This window comes from Phoca vitulina, unplaced genomic scaffold (assembly GCF_004348235.1).
Source record: "Phoca vitulina isolate PV1807 unplaced genomic scaffold, GSC_HSeal_1.0 scaffold5, whole genome shotgun sequence".
In the NCBI taxonomy this organism is placed as follows: Eukaryota; Metazoa; Chordata; class Mammalia; order Carnivora; family Phocidae; genus Phoca; species Phoca vitulina.
The window spans coordinates 6,983,531-6,999,411 of NW_022589708.1; positions in this window are offsets into that span (position 1 = coordinate 6,983,531).

Genomic DNA, 15,881 nt, shown 5'->3' on the forward strand with positions numbered 1-15,881 from the left:
TGCTTCTGCCTTCTGGTCTATATTTCAGTGACAGTGTAATAATAGGTCACTGAAATGGAGCCCTACACATTCACAGGCAGCCCCGTAGACCCTCCGAGTATTCATAAGCATGTCAGCACATTGGCAAGAAAGCGGTGTGGAGAGATGTGAAAAGAAAAAGCAGGATTCCTTTTAGAAGTTTTGCCTAATTTCTATACCTCCAAGTTTTTCTCCCTGGTGTTTCCTGTTTACGATGATCATTTATATTCACCATGCACACTTCTAATAGACTCCTACAAGTGTCAGGAAGCTCACTTGTGCCCTGGCAGCCTCCTCTGTAAGCCTAAATGTAGACATCCGTTATGAATAGACCTCTTATCCTGCGTCCTTCTTGAGGTGATTAACCTGTTTCTGTGATTTCCTTCAGGTATCTATTATCACAACGACCTGGGGATGTTTCTGAAAAATAGTCTCTTACCTTTTCTGCTCTGACAATCAAAACTGTTTTTCATTCATTACAGTGAATTACACCCATCTCTGAATTCCTCTCAGTAATTCCGAATAATGTGTGGAGAATCAGGATATTTGGATCCCACTTATACATGTAGAGGGTGACATAGAGACTCTTCTCACACTGTTTCTATTTTTGAAATATGAACATCACTTTTGTATGCACAAAGATAAGAACCAGAGTCTGAAAAAATAAGTCAGGCAAACGGTGCATTATGGAAGCAGATGATGTTTATTGAAGGCAGAGTTTTCCTGTGTCTCAATTTAGTTAATTATACATTTTTCCCCCACAAAACCAAATTAAGTTATTACTAGCCATATATAAGAATAGATCATCTTTTCTTTTCTTTTTTTTTTTTAAAGATTTTATTTATTTATTTGACAGAGAGAGACACAGCGAGAGAGGGAACACAAGCAGGGGGAGTGGGAGAGGGAGAAGCAGGCTTCCCGCCGAGCAGGGAGCCCGATGTGGGACTCAATCCCAGGACCCTGGGATCATGACCCGAGCCGGAGGCAGACGCTTAACGACTGAGCCACCCAGGCGCCCCTAGAATAGATCATCTTTTCTATATTGGTCTTCCCCTTACAACTTGCCTGTTTGCTTGAAGAATCATTCCAAGGGGGTCAACGTGGTAACATCTGTGCCCAGGGTGCCCATCCTCTAGCATGTGCTTTCTGCTTGACTTCACACCTCTCCACTCTGGCCACATAGGAATTGGCAAATGACTTACAGGGCACCATGCTCTGTCACACCTCAACGAGGTCCCCTCATCTCTGGGTCTTGACTCCGCAAGTCCTAGCAACCTGGGTAGGTCCCTAATGCCTCCAGCTAGCTCTTGAACAATCTATTTCCCTAATATGTTCTAGTTCTCCTCAGTAGGAGGTCTGGTGAGCTACAACTTAATCACTTGCTTTATGAGAAGGACAATTGCTATTTTGGGGCACACTTTAATTAATTCTCACAGCAACTCCGTCAATCAGGTACTATTATTATTTATAGTGTAACGTAAGACAACTGAGGGTTTCTCTCTTTAAATGATTTGCTTGCCCTGTTTTAAGTAATTTGGTGGAGTAACTGGGCTTTGGTCTTAACTGTGTTCTGAGTCCAATGCACGCATACATTTATATTATGTCTCAGGTACTGTATTGGGTGCTTGATGACCATGATAAAGAAACTAATGTGTTTTCCATGATACACAATAATTCTCTGAATTAAAAATTTATAAAAAAGATCATTGTTATAGCCTCTATGTCAAATTTGTAACTTAGAGCTATCAAGAGTTAAAATAATGGGAATTTATTGGCAGTAGATTGCATTAGTGTTCCTATTAGTCTGCTTGGGCTGCTATATCAAAAATGCCATAGAAACAATAGAAATCTATTTCCCACAGTTCTGGAGGCTGAAATTCCAAGATCAAGGCACAATAGTGTGAAGTAAGCAAAATTCTTAATATCTGGTAATAACTTACAGTTTCAGGACACCTTGTGAAACAGCATTATGTTTGATACAGCAACCGTTCAAGTTTATACTGTATCTCCATTGTGAAGGTAAGGAAATTGAGGCTCAGATATTTATGTAAGTCACTGACAGACATTCAGGAATGAAGTATCAAAATCAGAATTCAAATACAGATTCCATGTACTAGAGATACTTCGCTCCTTCTTAGTTACTCATCGCTCAATTCATGGTTAGGAGTAAGGCTTTAAAAGGTTAAATTATATCTCCAAATGCTCTCAGTAGATGACAGCTAGAATTCTAATCTAACTCTTTGAACTTTTTTCAATAAAACTGTGTTAATGTGTTGGGAGTATAGGGATGTGTGTGTGTGTGCACGTGTGCATATGAGTGTATATTTTTGTGTGTTTATGCACACCACTAACACCCCAACTATCCCGTAATATCTCCCTGGGACATTGCCACTAAAGTTAATTACAGTATTTTGGTATATATTGGAGGTTTCTAAATAAACTATCTCTCAAACACATACGGTATTTGTAGTCTCTTGGTGAGACAGACATTACTGCAGCCCATCAATATTTCTGGTTCTTCTTTCCTTCTGAGCTTTTGGGAAGATTAGATTTTCCCACCCTCTTGAAGTTAATATAATTGAGTGATATAAGAACACATCACTTCAAGGTGGAAACATTTCCAAGTTGATGTGTTAGTTTTCATGCTCTTTCCCCTTGCTCTGGCAAACCTTGAAAACTTGCATTGAGACTCATAACAAGATGGTGGAGCCTCTGTTAGCAGAGATCTATAGCAGATTCACTCAGCCAAACTGCATGAAGATTGAACAACAAATAAACCCTTTTGTTCAGAGCCAGTAAAATTTTGAAGTACTCCCTACTCCAGTATAACACTTAGCCAATACTAATTACCCTTAACTAACTCCATCTGTATTTGATTGGATACTCCAGAAAGACGTGTGTTCTTTCATTCAACACATATTGATTGTCTAATATATGCCTAGGCAATATACTATAGGACCTGTATGTATCATGGTGAGTAAGACACAAATATGATACCTGTCCTCATGAAATATCTTGGGTGGAGGACCCACCTGATCATTTTACTTTAGGATTATAAAGGAGCATGAACTGCAACTTTGCTAAAATATATAAAATGATAAAAATATCATTTTCCTTTTTAAACAAAATAGAAGCAATTTTAGTATTTGAGTTATTATGGTGTTTATGACAGTCTTAACTATGGTTTGTGGGAAAGGACAGGTGAAATGTAGAGTTGGTAGGCTTACCAAATGATTAGTGTAGGACAGTTTATGGGTGTATAAAGTTAATAGACCAAAGTATCATTATGATGCTAAGAGCCAAGACACAGAGAAAACAGTAGTTAGAACTGTCTACATTGTGTACTGCTATCCTTAAGCTTTCTAGTACTCCCCACATGGTGTGTACACTTTGTAATTTAACTCTTTAGACGTTATTTTGCTTGGTTCACTTATATAACGCTTAGTTCATCCTATGTTGTCAATTTTTACAGTTAGATCTATAGTAAGTATTTGGAAACTTTAGCTGAGACAGATAACAAGCAAGTTATCTTGTGATTCATGGTTAAAGAGCTGGCACTTATTCTCTCTTTACTGTCTCAAGATAGCATACCTCTTTGGTATATTATAGCTCCCACCCTCCACCTGCATACACCTTTTAGATGATGAAGTCAGCAGAGGCGGACATGGCTAATCTTTCCACTTCCCTGTCCCCATTTGATAATTGAAGGATTTAATAGTTTGGAAATGTCCTCAGAATTTTCTGATTAAGCACAGATATCAGTATGTTTGAGATGAAAGAGATTCCACCAAGTTTTTTCATAATTTCATTATTATTTCTATAATTTATTTTAATAGTATTGTACATGTTTGGGGGTAAAACTCATGGGTAGAAGCTGGAGCTATGGAAGAATATCTGTATTTTTACGTTAATTTCTATTGAAATAATTTCCATCATATTTCTGTGTACATTTGTGTTTCCTTGAAATGTAGTGATGCAATGTGAGACACCTCAAAATTTTGCCTCCACAATTACAATACCTAACAAGCAAAAACTGGAAAAAATGCAAATGCCTATCAACATTGAAATAGATAATTTATGGCATGTTCATACAAAAGTATATTCTCAGTAATGGAAATTATTGAGCTACCAATACCTACAGCAATAAGGATGATTTTCAAAAATCAATGTTGAGTAAAATATGGCAGACATAAAAAATAAAACATAACATATTATTCAAAGCATATAAAGTTCAAAAATAGCAAAATCAAATTATATATGATATTTTAATATTATTATTAATATCAATACAAATACCATTAGAGAGTATAGTTCTAGGTTTCAGAACATATGGTTATCTGTTAACCGTATGGTTAATTTCTGATAATTTTCTAGTTATTGACTAGGTTGGTCTTCATATGGTCAGTTCACTCTGTGATTGTTCATCATGCTGTACTTCTATGATCTGTAAGGGTTAGTGGATGTTGTTCTCTGACAGTGACGAGTTAAAGAGGCTAATACTTTTTGATACTTACGTCCTTTCCTAAGCCGTGTGATGTCCTGTTATCCTCTTAAGACTTTTAAATCCTCCTAAGGTACATGGTATTTTAAAATAATTTATCTGCTTAAATTTTATCACATTTACCATTTCATTGTTTTTTATTCTTTCCTCCCACTCTAGCTCCCCATCTGAGGTTCTTTCCTACCTGCCTGGAAAACACCCATGACATTTCCTTTGCTATGGGTCCGCTAGTGACGAATTCTCTCTGTTCAGTGTTTCTTTGTGAAATAGACATTTTAATCACGGTAAATTTGAGGTAGGAAATTTTAGATACAGAATTATTGGTTTATTTTAGTACATGGAATATATAATTCCATTTTCTTTTGTCTTCCATATTTTTATTGTAGAATAGTTAGCTGTCAGATTTCATATCTCCTGTAGCTTTTTTTCTGTTTTTATTTTACCATATGATTAGGTGTGGCTTTTTTTCCTCTCTCTCTCTCTCTCTCTTTTTATTTTTTTTAATTGTTTTCTTAGGATTTCTCTGGCTTCTTGAATCCGTATTGATGTCTTTTAGAACATTTGGAAAATTCTGCTGTTGTCTCTTCAAACATTGCTTTGCCTCCAACCTCCCTTTCCTCTCTTCCTAGGACTCTAACACCCATATGGCAGGACCCCTTACTGATGACCATCCTCTATGTCTCATATCCCTGCTTATGTGTTCTCCATACTTCGTCTCCGTACTTCAGTACTTTCGTCTCAGTACTTCATTCTGAATAGTTTCTTCTTACTTTTATCTCCCAATTAATTATGTCTTCCTCTAATAGTTGTACCTATTAGACTGCTAAATAAATCAATGGATTCCTTAATTTGAATTAATAATGGAATTTTATTTTCTGGAATTTTTAGAAACCCTTCCCACACTTTGTTAAACTTCTAAATTGGATATTTTTCTTCTTGAACTTAACTAGAGTGAGTGTTTTATTTTTTATTTTTTATTTTTTTTTAAAGATTTTATTTATTTATTCATGAGAGACAGAGAGAGAGAGAGAGAGGCAGAGGGAGAAGCAGGCTCCCAAGGAGCAGGGAGCCCGATGCGGGACTCGATCCCAGGACACTGGGATCATGACCTGAGCCGAAGGCAGACGCTTAACCATCTGAGCCACCCAGGCGCCCTAGAGTGAGTGTTTTAAAGCTTGTGTCTGAAAGGATGTATATGTGGAACCACTGTAGGTCTGTTTCCACTTCCTCATGCCTCTGCTGATGGTCATGAGTGTGGATTCCTTGCAGACCATGACACCGTGGTGCAGGCTGTTGTGAATAGTTCACATTTATGAGCACACACGAGTACAGCGTGCTTTTGCATATTATATTTAGCATGTTTTTCATGCTACATGAAACATGTTTCATGCAGCAACAACTGCAGTTAATAGTTTGCAATAACTACAGTTAATAATATCAACCAATTTTACAGATAATAAAACTGTAGTACAGGGAGTTTAAGTAAAGTGCTCCATGTAGACCCAGTAAATGGTGAAGCTAATATTCAAACTCCATCAGTCTGATCCCAAGAAACATTCTCATCATCTCTGCTACCGTATATTTATTAGAAGCAAAACAAAAAATGAACAACAACAAAAACCCTTACTGTCATTTACTTATTTCACGTATAACTTCCCAATAATCAAAATAGTTGATAAATAAAAATTAGATCAGAAACCTTTTTATTTGCTTCAGCTGAAACAAAATTTCACTTTACTTAGCAAGCACTTTCCATCATCTTATTAAATTCTCATGACAATGCTATGGCTAGATATTTTGATATCCGCGTTTAACAAATGAGGAGACAAGCAGAGAAAAACTAGGAAAATTGTTCAAATACCCACAGCTAGAAACAGGCAGAATAAAATTTCAGAATAACATACGTCTGACTCTAAAACGTATGTTCTTTATTTCTATACTATGATCTCTCTCAGATACATTTTAAAATGCACAACAGATATTTGACATTAGATTTTTATACTATTTTTTCATATTTCACTTTTTCACTGAAAATAGTAATCCATTTTCGGCACCAACCACACTTCTGCGCTCAACAACACGCATAGATGCATATTTGCAATAAAGCTCCAGCACCGACGGGAATCTGAGTGTTCACTTACACGGTGCGCTACCGCACCAGCTCTTTACAACCGAAAAGCTTAGCCTTAAGGTGGCATAATTTTCAAGATCAATTCAAGCCTACAGAGCAAGAAGCACTAACTCATCTTTTCAAAATGTACTTAGAGAATGTCTTTGAAAAACAGCCTATTGTATGTTTCATAAGGGCCCTGAGAAAAATAGTATATTCCAATAAATTTCATATGACTCTAAATATGGTAGATAAGAGATTTAAAATAATGTTTTTAAAGGACTACTTTTTCATTGAGTTTATCTTTCTTAAATGCTCAGAGACATGAATATAGGAAAATTTGTGAATAGTAAGAGACATTTTATGCTCTGAAATCAAATTAAATATCCTGAAATGCCAACTCAGGTTGGCATATATGACCATATATATTTCTGTTACAGGTTTTGCTTTCTACTTCACTTCAAAAAGACTTGCAAAGATCCAAAGTTGAGGAATTGGCTTATGTTGATATTATATTTGGTTTCTTCTTGCTTCAGGGTCTTTGGACGTGAAGCCATCTCTGTTAGGATGCTCTCCCCCAACTGGTATGTCTTTTTCCAACCTCTCCTTTGGCCATGCTTCATTCTTAGTGACTTGGCCCTATTGTCACCTTCTTTGAGAACACTTTCTGGCTTTTTCTACTCCTCACACACTTGACCTTCATCCTGGTGAGTAACATTCCAGTGTGACTGCTCAACACAGCCTCCATCATGCTTCAATTAACCACAAATTCTTAAGTTATTTACTGATCTCTGTCCTCAACCTCACTGTGATTTGCTTGAAACCAGAGTCTGTTTCATTTTTTTAAATAGCTTTTTTGAGGTATAATTCATATACTGCTTTTGAATCTATGTTTTTTTGTATATTCATATGACTGTGCAACCAACAGAATCTAGTTTCTGGACATTTTGTCCCCCATAAATAAACTCCATATCCATTTGCATTCCATCTTCATCCTCATCCCATACTTTTCAATCCCAAGCAACCATCATCTTTGCATTATCTGTAATTAGTAGAATGGTAGATACATAGTAAATTCTAAATAAATGTTTGCTTTAAAATACAAGTAGTGTTATGTATTAGTTTCCTAGAGATGAACTAACAAAGTATTACAAACTGGATGACTTAAAACAATGGAAACTTACTGTCTCATAGTTATGGAGGCTTGAAGTCCAATATCAAGTTGTTGGCAGGGCCATGTTCCCTTTGAAACCTGTAGGGGAATCTTTCCCTGCCTCCTCCAAGCTTCTGTTGGTTGCTGGTAATCTTTGGTGTTTCTTAGCTTGCAGTTGGATAACTAGTCTCCGCCTCTGTGATCACATGGCATTACCCTGGTCTTCACACGGCTACCTTTTTTAAGAGAATCACTTAATATTTGTTTAGGACACACCCTGCTCCTATATGACCTCATGTTAATTAATTACATCTGCAAAGACCTAATTTCCAAATAAGGTCACACTCAGAGGCACTGGGAGTTAGGACTTCAATATATCTTTTTTGTGGGGAGAGGGGACATAAATGAACCCATAACAGAATACATGAATAATCAATGCAATTATTCATTATTATTTGCAAAGGCTCTCATCTTAAAAATGGTGATAGTAGTATATGATTTTTACTTCTCCAGGTAGAAATCATTTCACAACATGTATGTTTTATACTATGAACCACTCTGGTAATTTACTCACTGTAAGTAAGTTACTCACTGTTAATTTACTTGCTATGAATAAATTATTTCTAGTGCAGCTTGCTATGTTAGATGGAAATTAACTGATTGCATCTTAATCCAATTTTTTTTTTTTATATATATTGCTACTTCCCAACTGTGGTCTGCAGGTTCTCTTTATTATATCTCCAGTGGAATTATAAGTGAAAAATTCCACCTATATACCCATATCACACTTTCTCATGTAATAATGCTGCCTGCTTGAATAGTTCAAATTACAGCTACGTTACAAAAATAAGAGTGGTAAAATTTGGTGACATATTTTGTATATTTTTCTTTTTCCACATGAAACTTTCTGGTGAAATCCTGAGATTACCTTTAGTCCAAGAATTATTTTGGTACCCAAAGAATAATTCTTGACCCATAAATTCTCATTCTTTTTTTTTTTTTTTTAGATTTTATTTATTTGAGAGAGAGAGAGACAGAGATAGTGAGAGAGAGCACAAGTGGGGAGGAGAAGGAGAAGCAGGCTCCCCACAGAGCAGGGAGCCTGATGCGGGACTCAATCTCAGGACCCTGGGATCATGACCTGAGCCGAAGGCAGACGCTTAACCAACTGAGTCACCCAGGCACCCGCTTGAATTTTCATTCTTAAAATAGAATCATTGAACAACAAAAGACAAAATAGCAATCTTATTGAGAATTGAAACAGACAATTGATTTGAAAACTATACAATATCACCTAGCATATATCAATAGCCAAGCCCAATATGAAAAGTTGTTAGGAGATAGATGAAGGGAATATAATATAATTTTAAGGATATGGATTTGGGACTAGAGTTGTGGTTGCTGGAAAAAGGGGGAACGCAAAACTCTCAGAAGTTTGTGGAGAAGGAGAACAAACAATCAAGGAACCAAGAGAGAAGATTCTTCGGTTCTGCATTTATTAAGTGTTTACATAACTGTAATTAGTTATAGGCAATTTACAGGCGAGCCTTTAGGATCAGATCTCCAAAGGAACTAGCTTGAAAAAAAATGTTCAAATACATGTGTCAGTGTGCCATTAATCTTGTAATGCTTAATCTGATCTACAAAAGAAACTCTTATCTGAATCAAAGGAGAAATTCCAAATAAATCACAAGTAGATTTACTGTTATATTTTGTAATTTTCTTTTTATAATTAGTTTTTGATTTATAAGATGTTACTTTCTATTGGTTTCAAGAAACTTGATAGCTTAATATTTTTTTGATTGCCCTCGTTCCTTCAAATATTTCTTTCATGTATTAACCTGTTTTTTCCTTAAGTTCTAGAGAAATATGAAAGACGAAAATCTCTATTACAACATAGTTGGTGCAAATTCTTTTAAGATGTATTTTGGTTAGAAGCATTGAATTCTGGCCCCCAATTTGACTATCTTATTCTGATATCTATCTAAATCTTTTTCTGTCTGCAATTTTTTAAATTTAATTAAATTTAATTAATTAATTTATTTATTTTTTTAAGTAAGCTCCACGACCAGCATGGAACCCAACACGGGGCTTGAACTCACAACCCCGAGATCAAGATGTGAACTATAATCAAGAGTCAGATGCTCAACTGATTGAGCTACCCAGGTGCGTTTTCTGTTTGTAATTCTAACAATTTTTTCTGAGGATCTGGTATTTTATATAGAAATATTGAAAAGTCTACATTTGTAGTTTTTCTTCATCATTTGGTTCCAGAGATGAATTAAAATGGATTTAAAAAAATCATTTTACTAATTTTATGTTTTAAAAATATTCAATACTTCGATTTTCCTTATGGCAGAGGAATGGTTCTGGATTATGTGGGAATTACATTTGTGAATAATGCATAGTTATCTTCCTTAAGAATTCTTACAGTCTAGCAGTTTAATAAAACAGAGACATGAACAAAAGAACCGAAGGGCTAACATTTGGGTATGGCCAGAACATTGGTGAGGCCTGTGCTGTTTTTATAAGTTCAGATTGTTTACAAACTTAATACATAGATTCTTTCTCTCCAAAAGTTTTACTTTTCATAATTTGACATGAATATTTAACAGAAAAATTAGAGCAATGGATAGCTATCTGAGTGTTTGTGTAAGTGGATTAATGAACTTAATACAGGCACAAAGTAAAGAACACTTAGGTATCCATTGAAAAAAATCATTCTTTCTGGATTTAAGATCTTTTTAAAGTTTTTATTTGTCTGCTTATTTTTTGGATAGCAGATAAAGATTTTTAAGAACTTAAATTTATGTTCCTCCTCTAATTTTTAGGCCTAGTATTCTTAGGTCAACTTGAGAAAAATTATAGCTCACCTACTATTTGTTTTAAGGATAAACATAACAGCTCTTTTTCACTCATCAAATTTCAGACGTTTTAGAAGCACAAAGGACACAGCAAAAAGATAACATTTCTTGGTAAGAGAATCTTGCTTAGAAATATGAGTTTATAGGGGTTTTGTATATGTATTTTTCTTTCTTTTCTTTTCTTTCTTTCTTTTTTTTTTTTTAACTGTAAGAAACTCCTGTAAGTGATGCAGGAGAGATTTAAAATAATGAGAAACAAAAGATAAGAAAGGCCAAATGGTTTAAAGTTATTTTATCTCTGGAAGTATCCCAATGACAGCCCAGCCCAACATTAAAACAATCTACATTGTGTAGCAGAACAGTTAAAATCAGTGTGGCCATCTGGAAACATTCCAAGCATTATGGATTGATGGCCAAAGATAATCCCCTTTTAACAACTGAGCACATTCACACAAAACTGCAACTCAAAGTCTATGGAAAAGAAAATGCTCATATAAAAAAGCAACAGGCTGAAGAAGAGGATTCTTTACATGTAGGAAACAGTCACGACAATAACTTGAAAGAGTAATGGCGATGAAAATTTCAAATTTCCAAAGTAAGGTCCATATGAGAATTGCACCTAGCATTATTTAGATCTGTGCTTGACTATTTTTTTTAACTTTTTGCACTACAGAAAAAAGAAAAAAAAATTATCATATGACATATCACTATGCATGAAAAACTCAATAATTTCAGAATCTAAAGTAAAAATAAGAAAAAAACAAACAAACAAACCCTGATACCACCTATGTAATTATATCACTGACACAAAGTGTAAACAAAAGTACCACCAAACTCCTTTTTGGAATTGTGATTAATTAATAAGAGTTCCATACTAATTAATCTTTAATTTTGTGTTTTTGAGAATGAAATTCAAGTGAAAGCAGCTAAATCATGTTTCAAGGTAGAATACTTAAATATGGATGGATGTTGGGGCGCCTGGGTGGCTCAGTTGGTTAAGCAACTGCCTTCGGCTCAGGTCATAATCCTGGAGTCCCTGGATCGAGTCCCGCATCGGGCTCCCTGTTCGGCAGGGAGTCTGCTTCTCCCTCTGACCATAACCCCTCTCACGTGCTCTCTCTCATTCTCTCTCTCTCTCTCAAATAAATAAATAAAATCTTTAAAAAAAAATATTGATAGATGTTTTCTTTACATGATTATCAGGAAGATAATTTTTAAAGTGGAAAACCTAAGATAGTTGTTGACGAGCAGTGTCTAAAATGTTCAAGTCAATCTGCATAACACACTCACCACCAAGTTTGGTTTTGCTTCAAGCATCAATGCTTAAAACTATTTTTAAAGGCAATTAAAATTGTATAGGTGGCATAAGTCCAGAGAAGAACAGCTGTCCCTATTGATACACCAATTGTTCAGAAGATACTCTCGTGGTTATTTTCAACATTCCATATTCACTATCTTTAAGAAATTTGGGAATAAATAAATCTACAATATTTAAAATAACTAAAGCGTTATACAAAAAAGTATCTTGTGATATTTTAAATATCATCAACTAACAATTGATCCTGTATTAGATATGGTTTGAGAAGTATAGGGTTTTTTGGATGCTGTTATGATTTATTTTGTAATTACCATTAATTTGCATGAGCAAGTACCCATTTGTGAATAAGATTGCTTGATGCTCTATGAGAAAGCATCAGTGGACACAGCTCATGTATTGCAGAGACAGGGGCTGCTATTTATTGTTGTCATTGCTATCTTTAGTATGAAACCCTGTAGAATTGGGGACAATAGCCTCTCAGGATGAGTGAATCAGATTTTTCCATTGTCTATGACCCTTCTTTATTATGACCTAACAGTTATTGTTTTGCTACTTCAGTACCATGACATAATTCATTATATGATGAATTTTGCTATAAGACAGGCTTGGATTGCCACAAATGTGGAATCTATGCTCCAAATAATAATAGAACTTAACTCAGAATCACAGTAAAATTTCATTTTATGTTTAAAAAGTTTATTACGCTTCTTGAGCATACAAATGCCCCTTTTGTTACTATCACAGGCATATCTTAATAATTCTGAGTAGAATATTCCTAGTATAGGAGCCTCAGGGTTTATTTGCAAAAAAGTGAAATTGGAAGCTCTACAGATCTGTGTCTGATTCCTAGCTCTATAACTTATTTGAACTCTAATGTACTTTTAATGATCCAGGGAAACCATCCAATTTGCATACCTGGAAATTGTTGATTACTGAGTTTAAAAGAGAAAATCAGTGCAAGAAGCTAGCATTGTGTCTGGCTCAATATGAGCAAAATATCTGGAAAAATAACAAACCTCATCAATGGGATTTTTTTTTTTTTTAGCAGATCCTTAATTTCTGGCCCCATATAATGCTTCAGGCTCATCTTGCTTGTTCTTCTGACCCAGTCCTAGAATCAGTCATTTCTTCAAGGAGCCCTGGAACTTGTTAGTGGAAAATAGCATTAGAACCCAAGCTCTGATGGGCTCTTTGCTACCAGGATATCATCTCTTTGGGGCACTCTCGGTTCACAGACTAACCCATACATATACACATGTCTATAAATATTTCTATATTCAAAAAACATAAGTTAATACTGACTTCTCCAATGATCCATATAGATAATTCTAGACCCCCATCTCCGCTGGCTTATCTGCATATTCTCACTCCAATAGTGAGGAACCTGGCTCTCATCATCCACCATTTATTCACTTATTTACTTCATTGTTCAATTTCAGTGTTCATGTATAGCAGTACCAGAATTGTTAACTCATATCTTAATGGGGTAAACTTCATCAACCAGACCACAAGGCTTTTGTGCAACTGCTTCATCCTTTCCTCTTACAGCTGCTACTCATTTGAAAAGTTACACTAGTCAGCAGTCCCTTCCTCCTACTTCCTTCAAGGGGTGTTTCACATATTTTTAATACAATTGGATTCTTTTGCCACAGTCTGCATTCTTTCCTAAGATTCCAGGGCATCCAAGTAATTTTTTTTTATTCAAAATAAATTTGCACGCATTGAAATTCACTATTTGTGCTGTAAATTTCTAAAGGTTTGACAAATGCATAATGCCATGTATCCATTGTTACAGTTTTATATGAAAAGTTTCAATAGCCTAAAAATCTCCTGCCCTTTAGTTATTCATCCCCTTGCCCCACCCTGAAGGCCTGGCAACCACGGATCATTTTACAGCTTCAATAATTTTACATTTTCCAAAATTTCTTATAATTGGAATCATATATGCAGCTTTTTCCTATTGGCTTTTTAACTTAACAATATCCACTTAACTTACCTCCATGTCTTTTTGTTGCTTGATAGTTCATTTCTTTTTATCACTGAATAATACTCCATTGTATAAATGGACCACAGCTTGCCTATCCATTCACCTATCAAAGACTATCTTGGTTGTTTTGCTTGGGGTAATATGAATAAAGCTGTTGTAAATATGTGCAGTTTTTTGCAGACATAAGTTTTGAAATTAATTGAGGAGCTACTTTAGAATACAAGTGTTGCATTGTATGGTAACACTGAGCTTAACTCTGAGAAGCTACCAAACTATCTTCCAATGTGGTTCTACTATTTATATTCCCATCAGCGATGAATGAGAGTTCCTGTTGCTCTACAACATCATTAGCATTAGGTATCGTCAGTTTTTTGGATTTTTAACTAATCTAATAGGTATATAGTGGTATCTCATCATGGTTTTAATGTGCAATTCCTTGAAGACAAAGAAGGTTGAACATCTTTCATGTTTCTATTGAACAATCTGCACCTTCTCTCATGACGCATCTGTTCAGAACTATTGCCCATTTCCTAGTTTTCTTTTTATGTTTTTATTTGTATATTTTGAACATAAGTCCTTTAGCAAATATGTGGTATGAAAATATAGTCTCCTAGCCTCTGACTTGACTTTGTATTCTTTTAAGAGTGTCTTTTACAGAACGCATGTTTTTAATTATAATGAAGTCCCCCTTATTTTTTTCCTTTCATAGATGGCGCCTTTGGTGTTGTTTCTAAATACTCATCACCAAACCCAAGGTCACACAGATTTTCTCCAGTGTTTTCTTCTAGGAGTTTTACAGTATTGCTTTTTATATATATGATCCCTTTTGACTTAATTTTTGTGAAACTGTAAGATTTGTGTCTAAGTTTTTTTGTTTTTGTTTTGTTTTGATTTTAACACATGGCCATCAGTTGTTCCAGCATCATTTGATGAAAAGACTATCCTTCTTTTATTAAATTTTTTTGCATGTTTGTCAAAGGTCAGTTGATTATATTTTTAAGTCTACTATGGGGCCTCTACTGTGTTATGTTTTGTGGGTTTTTTTTTTAATATTTTTTAATTTACTCATTTGAGAAAGAAAGAGAAAGAGCGAGAGCATGAGCGGGGGGGAGGGGGTCAGAGGGAGAAGCAGAAGCAGACTCCCCACTGAGCAGGGAGTCTGATGTGGGTCTCAAACCCAGGACACCAGGATCACAACCTGAGCCGAAGGCAGACACTTAACTGACTGAGCCACCCAGGGGCTTCACTTCTAGTGTGTTCTATTGATATATTTGCATATGCTATTCAGATGTTAGTTTGTCTTGATTACTCTCACTTTACAGTAAGTCTTGAAGTTGGATAGTGTCAGTCCTCCAACTTTGTTCCTCTCATTCAATATTGTGTTGGCAATTTTATATCTTTTGCCTTCCCATTTAAACGTAAGAATCAGTGTGTTGACATCCACAAAATAGCTTGCTAGGATTTTGCTCAGAATAGCAATGTCTCTATATTTCAATTAAGGAAGAATTGATGTAATATTGAGTCTTCCAATCCTGGAACATGAAAGATCTCTCCATATATTTAGATCTTCTTTGTTTTTTTTTTTTAAGATTTTATTTATTTATTTGACAGAGACAGAGAGAGAGAGCACAAGCAGGGGGAGCAGCAGAGGGAGAGGGAGAAGCAGGCTGTCCACTGAGCAGGGAGCCCAATGCGGGGCTCTGTTCCAGGACCCTGGGATCATGACCTGAGCAGAAGGCAGATGCTTAAACAACTGAGCCACCCAGGCACCCCTAGATCTTCTTTGTTATATTTCATCAGGGTTTCTGCCTATATATCATCATATTTTATTAGATTTAGATCTGGATATTTCATTTTCTGCTGCTATTGTGACGAACATTTTGTTTTTAATTTGAAATTCCTATTTTTCATTGATGGTATATAGGAAAGC